A 7,677-nucleotide genomic window follows, 5' to 3' on the forward strand; every position below is an offset into this window, starting at 1 on the left:
GCTCAGTTGACCAATGCATTGATATGGATATAACCTTAAGTGTTTGGCTACTGCTGGAAACATTTTTCCAGGCCACTTCAGGTGTGTCTCATTGTGATGTCTATTTTTTTTTTTACTCCTTAAAGTTCCCCCATAATAGAGAGAACTTGTTTACAGTTCTATGATTAGGATCTACCCAATTTCTGATAACTATAGCAAAGCAGCAATTTTTCTTATCTTTTGTCTTAAGAGAGTCTCCACCTACCTGGGAAGGGGTCTTTCAAAAGCATCACTGGAGCTACAGGACCTTGGAGACTGGGAGGTGGGGAGGCCTGATCGTGCCCTGCCCTCACTCTCTTGACTCATGGAATACATTTACATATGTTTAAATCGATGGAGGCATTTTGAAAGACAAAAGATAGCTAATTTCTTTCTGTTTTACTGTTCTGCAGCTGCTACTTTTACTTTAAGACAAAACTATCCTTTTTCCTTAAATAAAACACATTTCATAAAATATCTAGCTTAAGTTACTTAAAAAGGCTTCACTTTTAAGATTGACATAGTATAAAACATAAAGATCTTAGCGTACTTTTCAAATAGACCAATTTATATCAAAGTTTCTCCAAGTAGCTATTAAAAATCTAAATCACAAGACAGACACAAGATGCAGTTTTTTCTAGACAAAGGAAGAACTGAGGTTCTATGACTAGCCTTACAAAATACAGCAATTCTTAGCCATAGCCAGTAATCTAATACAAGACAAACTTAGACACAATGCTCTAGACCAGAAGCAAGCTCCTAGAACAAAAGGAGACAGAAAGACCACATAAACTCATCAGATAATATCACACAAAACAAGGATATGGGGATCCTAGTTTCTAAAAGTGTATATAGCAATTTTTGGTAAGATCGACTCAATTCAATGGAAAAAACAGGTACAGAACTACCACTTCTCCCTGAAATATCAAAACACAGGTCAGGAGCTGCCACCCCTCCCTGAGAATTTGCCATAACAGAGCACTGTTTTCCAGGTTTTCTCTGAGCCACAAAAAGGTCCGAATGTTGCAGCTTATAGTGACTCACAGCTCTTTGAAAATAGAATTACCTCTTCAAACGCCTGAATCCAGGCCTAAACTGCAGTTCACTTAAAGAGTTCCTAAATGTCTCTCTTAACCAAACGATGAAGCAAAAATCTAAGAAAGATTCTCCTTAATCAATTAACCGGTTTTTCAAACAAATATGCCAAACAAAACTTAAGAAAACATGAGAAAGAGAACAACAAAGAATAAGCAAAAGTTCGTTTTCTGAGAACACTCACCCCATCAATGTCGAGGGGACATGGAGTGGGAACACGTGGGTCCAGAAGATAGGACCTTTCTTTGTCGGCTTCTGCTCTGCAGTCCAGGTCTCTTCAAAGTTGACTGGATTCGTAGCTTCAGATCCTGCTCACAGCGCCATTAACTGTTGTAGGGGAAAAACATCACAAAGTTTAGTAAAGTAAAAAGAAAGTTTTATTTGGCATACATTCAAAAGGACAAAAGTGGGAAGCAGACAAGCATGCTGCCAGAGCCATGTCTGCCCGAGTCCAAAGAATATCACAGAATAGGCAAGAATGGGAAAACGGACAAGCATGCTGCCACAGCCATATCTGCCCGAGTCCCATCCTTTGATTTTTAACATATTTGTTTCTTTGTGTATAAGGTATGTCTCTTGTAGACAGCATATTGATGGTTTGTGTTTTTTTAATCCATTCTGTCGCTGTCTCTTTTCAGGTGCATTTAAGCCATTTACACTCAGTGTGATTACTGATATCTGTGAGTTTACTTCTGTCACTTTGTTGTGCTGTTTTTGTGATGCTGACATTTTATTTGTTCCTGTTACTTTCCTGTGTTGAGTTCCTTTTGTTTGTGGAATTTCTTTTCATTTCTTTCATTATTACAGATTTTATGTTTTTTGAGTCTTTATGTTTTTCTTTTTTATTTTAATAAATATGTTTATTAACGTTCTGTGTAGTTATCTTGAAATTTACCCTTATCTTCCTAAGTTTGAACCAGTCTTTATTACTTCATACCGCCTTGACTTCCTCTCCATTTGAAAGTTCTGTACCTACTGTTTATTTCTCTTTTTATTGTTTTGACATTGTCATTATTTACAGATTGATATCTCTGGTTCCCTGTTTTATATCTTTTAGTTTTATTTTATCATTGAGAATTCCTTACCTAGGTTGGTATTTGGCTGATGCTGTTCTGTGTCCTAGATTCAGGTTGTTGTCTGATGTTGTTGGCTCTCTAACTGAAGGACTCCCTTTAATATTTCTTGTGAGTTTCGTCTGATTTTTACAAATTCCTCTAATTTCTGTTTATCTGGAAATGTCCTAATTTCACCATTATATATGAGAGAGAGTTTAGCAGGATATATTATTCTTGGTTGGCAGTTTTTTTTCTTTCAAGTTTTTATGTATATCATCCCATTGCCTTCTTACCTGCATGATTTCTGCCTAGTAATCAGAGCTTAGTCTTATTGTTTCCCCTTTGTTAGTGACTTTTCATTTTTCCCAAGCTGGTCTCAGAATTCTTTCTTTGTCTTTGGTTTTGGCTAGTGTAATTATGATACATCTTGGTGACTTTCTTTTGCAGTGTATTCTATATGGGATTCATTAAGCTTCTTGGATGGTCAGCTTTTTGTATTTCGTTATATTAGGGAAGTTTTCTGCCAGCAAATCTTCAACAATCCTCTCTTTATTTTCCATTTTCTCTCCCTGTTGTGGAACTCCGATCACTTTCCAGTTTTTCTCTTGATTGTATTCCACATAATTCTTAGGTTTTCTTCATTCTTTTCTATGATTTTTCCTCAAAGTGGCATCAATGGATTTGTCTTCAATTTCACTGATTCTGTCTTCCATTGTTTCAAATTTCCTCCTAAAACCTTCCACTGAATTGTCCATTTCTGAAATTCTGTTGTTTATCTTTTGAATTTCCAATTGCTGTTTTTAGATGATTTTTAATTGTTTATTTATTTTGATGCTTTGTTCTTGTATTATTTTCCTTAATTCTTCTATTGCTTTGTCTGTGTTTTCCTTGATTTTGGCTATGTTTTTGTTGGTTTTGTCTGTGTTTTCCGTTATTTGGTGTATTTTTCCTTAGTTTTGCTTTTGTTTTCCTTGATCTCTTTCCTAATCTCTTGGAGAGTCCAGAATATTAGTCTATTGAGTTCCATGTCAGGTGGTTCCAGTGCCTTTTCTTCTACAGGAAGGTTATCTGGTACTTTATTTTGGTCACTTGCTGGAGCCATCTTGTCCTGCTTTTTTGTATATTTTGATATTGTCTGCTGTCTCTGAGATATTCTGGTATTATTTTCTTTATTTATTGATTGTAGGTTTGTTTTTCCCTACTTTCTTGTTTTGTTTGGTTATGTTCTGACAGGCAGGCTGGACGTGCTTTGTTGTGAGAGAATAAATTTTCTTTTGTTAAAGCTATCCACTTGTGGTATTACTGTTATAGCAGTACTAGAGAACAAAGACAGAAAACAAGTCAGGAAATCCTTTCAAGGACTTTTACTCCCCCAAAACAAAACAAACAAAAACACCAGGTTTGTTGATCTGAACCTATTAGCAATCTGAGGCAAAACTGGCAACTCTCACTTTTCTAAGTTTGAGGAAATCTTTCCTTGAATACCTCATGGCCTCCAGTGCTGTTTTCTAGTTCCTTAGCCTGTATTCAAGGGCTCCCAGAGCAAGCAAACTCCAGCCTACAGAAGACTCTTTTCCTCTCTTGTGCATTCATTCTACATGGCAGTCATCTGAGCCATTCATTTCTCTCCAGGTGGCCTGGGTCTCTCCACACACATGCCTTTGCCTCAGTCACTTCCCTCCAACTGGAATGTTGTCCTCAGCATCTTGACTGGTTGAATTTCTACGACCCCTATGATACTCCTGTTGAGGGGCTATTTGGCAATTTGTTTATCAAAACTTTAAATATGCAGACTATGAGGATAATAATCAGCATAAATCAAATCCCCACTTTTCACCTTTCAATCAGTTCTGACACCAGCTGTCCATGCACCATCTCTTTCTCTGACCATCATCACCTGGAGCTAGGTCAGATCTCACATGTTAAAAGGACACTGTCCTTCAGATTGCCAGGTAAGCAGATGATGGTTGCAAGCTCAGGAGTCCCCTCTGGGCTCTCTACCTTCTGATATGCTGGATACTAATTCAGGGGTTTCTTCTAGCCTCTCAGGATACCCACCATAAGCCCAGGGGTTCCTAGCCCTCTCACTTCTGACTGACTGGCTCCCACCACTCCACTGAGTTCAGTAATTCACTGGAATGACTCACAGAAAGCACTATACTTAAGACTGCAGTTTTATTGTAGGAAAAAAGGATACATAGGTGAGGTCTGTGAGGGTTCACAATGTGGAGCTTCTGTGTTCCAAAAAGGGATGTGCTACCCTCTCATGTGCATGGATGTCTTTCACTAACTAGGGAGCCCATGGAGCTTCAGTGTCCAGAGCCTTTATTGAGGGTCTCATTATGTAGTGCAAACTCCAGCCCCTCTCCTGTGAAGTTAGTCCATATCATGAGGTGATTACAAAGTATTACATAGTGAGTCTTTCTGGCCTGGCTAGCTCCCACCTAAGAATCCCCTTCTTGGATCAATAATCAATGCTCATGGAAGCAGCTGCCGAGAAATCAAATGACCTATTGCATCGGGCAAATTGGCTGCAAAAGACCTTTTAAAGGGTTAAAAAGCAAAGATGTCACTTTGATGACTAAGATGCATCTGAGTCTTTTCAACTGACTCATATGCATAGGAAAGCTGGGCAGTAAAAAAGGAAGACCAAAGAAGAATTTATGCATTTGAATTGTGGTTTTGGCAAAGAATATTGAATATAGGATGGACTACCAGAAGAACAAACAACTCTGTCTTGGAGGAAGTACAGCCAGAATTCTCCTTAGAAGTGAGGATAGTGAGACTTTAGCTTGCTTACTTTGGACATGTTATCAGGAGGGACCAATCGCTGGAGGAAGACATCATGCCTGGTAAAATAGAGGGTCAGTGAAAAAGAGGGAGACCTTCAATGAGGTGGAATGACACAGTGGCTGCAACAATGGGCTCAAACATAGCCATAATTGGATGATGTAGGACTGGACAACATTTTGTTCTGTTGTACATAAGGGTACACTATGAGTCAGAGCCAACTTAATGGAAGAGAACAGCAACAGCAACAAACAGTTAGGTATGATCTGGAGTCCTTACCAAAGACACTTAAATTCCAAAGTTTTTTAGAGATCATCTCTCAGGAATTGAGGGCAAGACCAAATTCTTTCGGTAAAGTTAATGTATACCCATGCAGACCTTTTAGCTCAGCATTTCTAGAAGTTATTCCTACATCAGAATCCAGGAGTGACTGGATCTAGGTAAGAATGGGTCCTAGCACCTCGTGTGCAATGACAAAAAATAGTAGAGACCTTCTCTGTGTCTGTCAGTAGGGACAATTTTTTTTTTTATTGTACTTTAGGTGAAGGTTTACTAAACAGTTTCTCATTAAACAGTCAGTACACATATTGTTTTGTGACATTGGTTAACAACCCCATGACATGTCAACCCTCTCCCTTCTCGACCTTTTTTTTTTTTTTGGTGAAAATATACATAGCCAAAGATACACCATTTCAAAAATTTCTACATGCACAATTCAGTGACATCGATTACGCTCTTCCAGTTGTGCTGCTATTCTCACTTTAGATGAAGGTTTACAGAACAAAATAGTTTCCCATTAAACAGTACACATGTTGCCCTATGACAATGGTTAACAACCCCACTACATGCCAACACTGTCCTTACTCAAAGTTGGGTTCCCTATCACCAGCTTTCCTGTCCCCTTCTGCCTTCTAGTCCTTGTCAGCAGGGGCAATTTTAATAGATCATGGCACCACTAAGCTGGAATACACGCTGCTTTACAAGAGAATGACATAAATACTTAAAGACAGGGAAGAGTATTAGTTACCTATTGCTATGTAAAGGAGCCCTGGTGGCACAGTGGTTAAGCACTCGTCTGTGATCTCACCATCCACTCCGAGTGAGAAAGATGTGGCAGACTGCTTCTGTAAAGATTTCATCTTTGGAAACCCTATGAGGCAGTTCTACTCTGTCTTGTGGGGTTGTTATGAGTCGGAATCGACTTGATGGCAATGGATTTAGATTTTTTGGTTTTTATTGCTGTGTAACAATATTAGTGCAAACTCAGTGGCTTGAAACAACCTACACTTATTATCTCATTGTTTCTGTGGGTCAGGAGTCTAGGCACAGCTTAGCTGGGTCTCTGTAATCAATCAAGGTGTTGGCTGGGGCTATGGTCTCATCTGGGGTTCGGCTGGAGAAGGATCGGCTTCCTTGCTCATATACTTGTTGGCAGCATTCAGTCCCTTATGAGTAGTTGGACTCAGGACCTCAGTTTTTTGCTGGCTCTCAGCCAAAGATTCCTTGCCATGTGGGCCACTTCCCAACAAGGCCACTTGCTTCCTCAGATCCAGCAAGGGAGCATGTGTCCCAGCAAGACTGACATTATAATCTCCTGTAACATAATCATGTACATGTAACTGTGTACATCCCATCACCTTTGCTGTATTTTGTGGATTAAAAACAATAGGTTCTGCCCACACTCAAGAGGAGGGGTTACACAGAGAGTGAATATCAGGAGAATGTAAGAATATATGTAACGGTATGAGCTATTCATTCTCTTGAGTTGCCAGAATTCCTCAGTTATCAAGTGCTGTGTAACAAATTACTCCAAAACCTAGAATGTCAAACCAATAAACACTTATTGTCCTCCACAGTTTCTGTGGGCAAGGAATTTGTGAGTAGTTAGCTGGATGGTTATGGCCTAGGGTCTCTGATGAGGCTGAAGTCAGGATTCAACTGGAGCTTGACTGGGGCCGGAAGATCCACTTCCCAGGTGGCTTGCCCCCATGGCTGAGACGCTGGTGCTGGTTGTTGGCAGGAGGCCTCAGTTCCTCCCACAAGGAGCTCTCCACAGTGCTGCTTGAGCATTCTCATGCATGACAGCTGGCTTCGCCTAGAACAAGTCATCCCAAAGAGAGCAAGGCAGAAGACTTATTTTCCTTTATAACCTTGCCTTGGACGCCACACACCGTCATTTCTGCAATTTCCTATTGTTTACACAGGCCAGTCCTATCCAATGTGGGATGGGAACACAGAACATTAATACCAGGAGGGGGGATCATTGGAGGTTAGCTGACACAACTAGGGAACTATGGGAAAATACTTTGGTAAGGTCCTTAGGGTAAGAAATGGAATCCTGAGGGTTTTTAAAAAAAAAACAAACAAATAAACAAATGAAAAGGCTAAGCAGCTCTTCTTTTTTTTCACTTTTTTTATTATTGTAGTTTAAATGAAATTTACATTTCAAGTTAGTCTCCCATACAAACATTTATACATGCATTGTTATGTGACCCTAATAGCTCACCCCATTCTTCGACAGCACACTCCTCCTTTCCACCCCTCATTCCCCATGTCCATTCAACCAGCTCCTAACCCTCTCTGCCTTCCCATCTCACCTCCGGACAGTTTAGTCTCTGCCTGTTTAGTCTCTTGTATCTACTTGAGCTAAGAGGCACACTCCTCACGAGTATCACTTTATGTCCCACAGTCCAGTCCAATCCCTGCCTGAAGAGTTGGC

The sequence above is a fragment of the Trichechus manatus genome, unplaced genomic scaffold, assembly GCF_000243295.1.
Source record: "Trichechus manatus latirostris isolate Lorelei unplaced genomic scaffold, TriManLat1.0 scaffold00120, whole genome shotgun sequence".
In the NCBI taxonomy this organism is placed as follows: domain Eukaryota; kingdom Metazoa; phylum Chordata; class Mammalia; order Sirenia; family Trichechidae; genus Trichechus; species Trichechus manatus.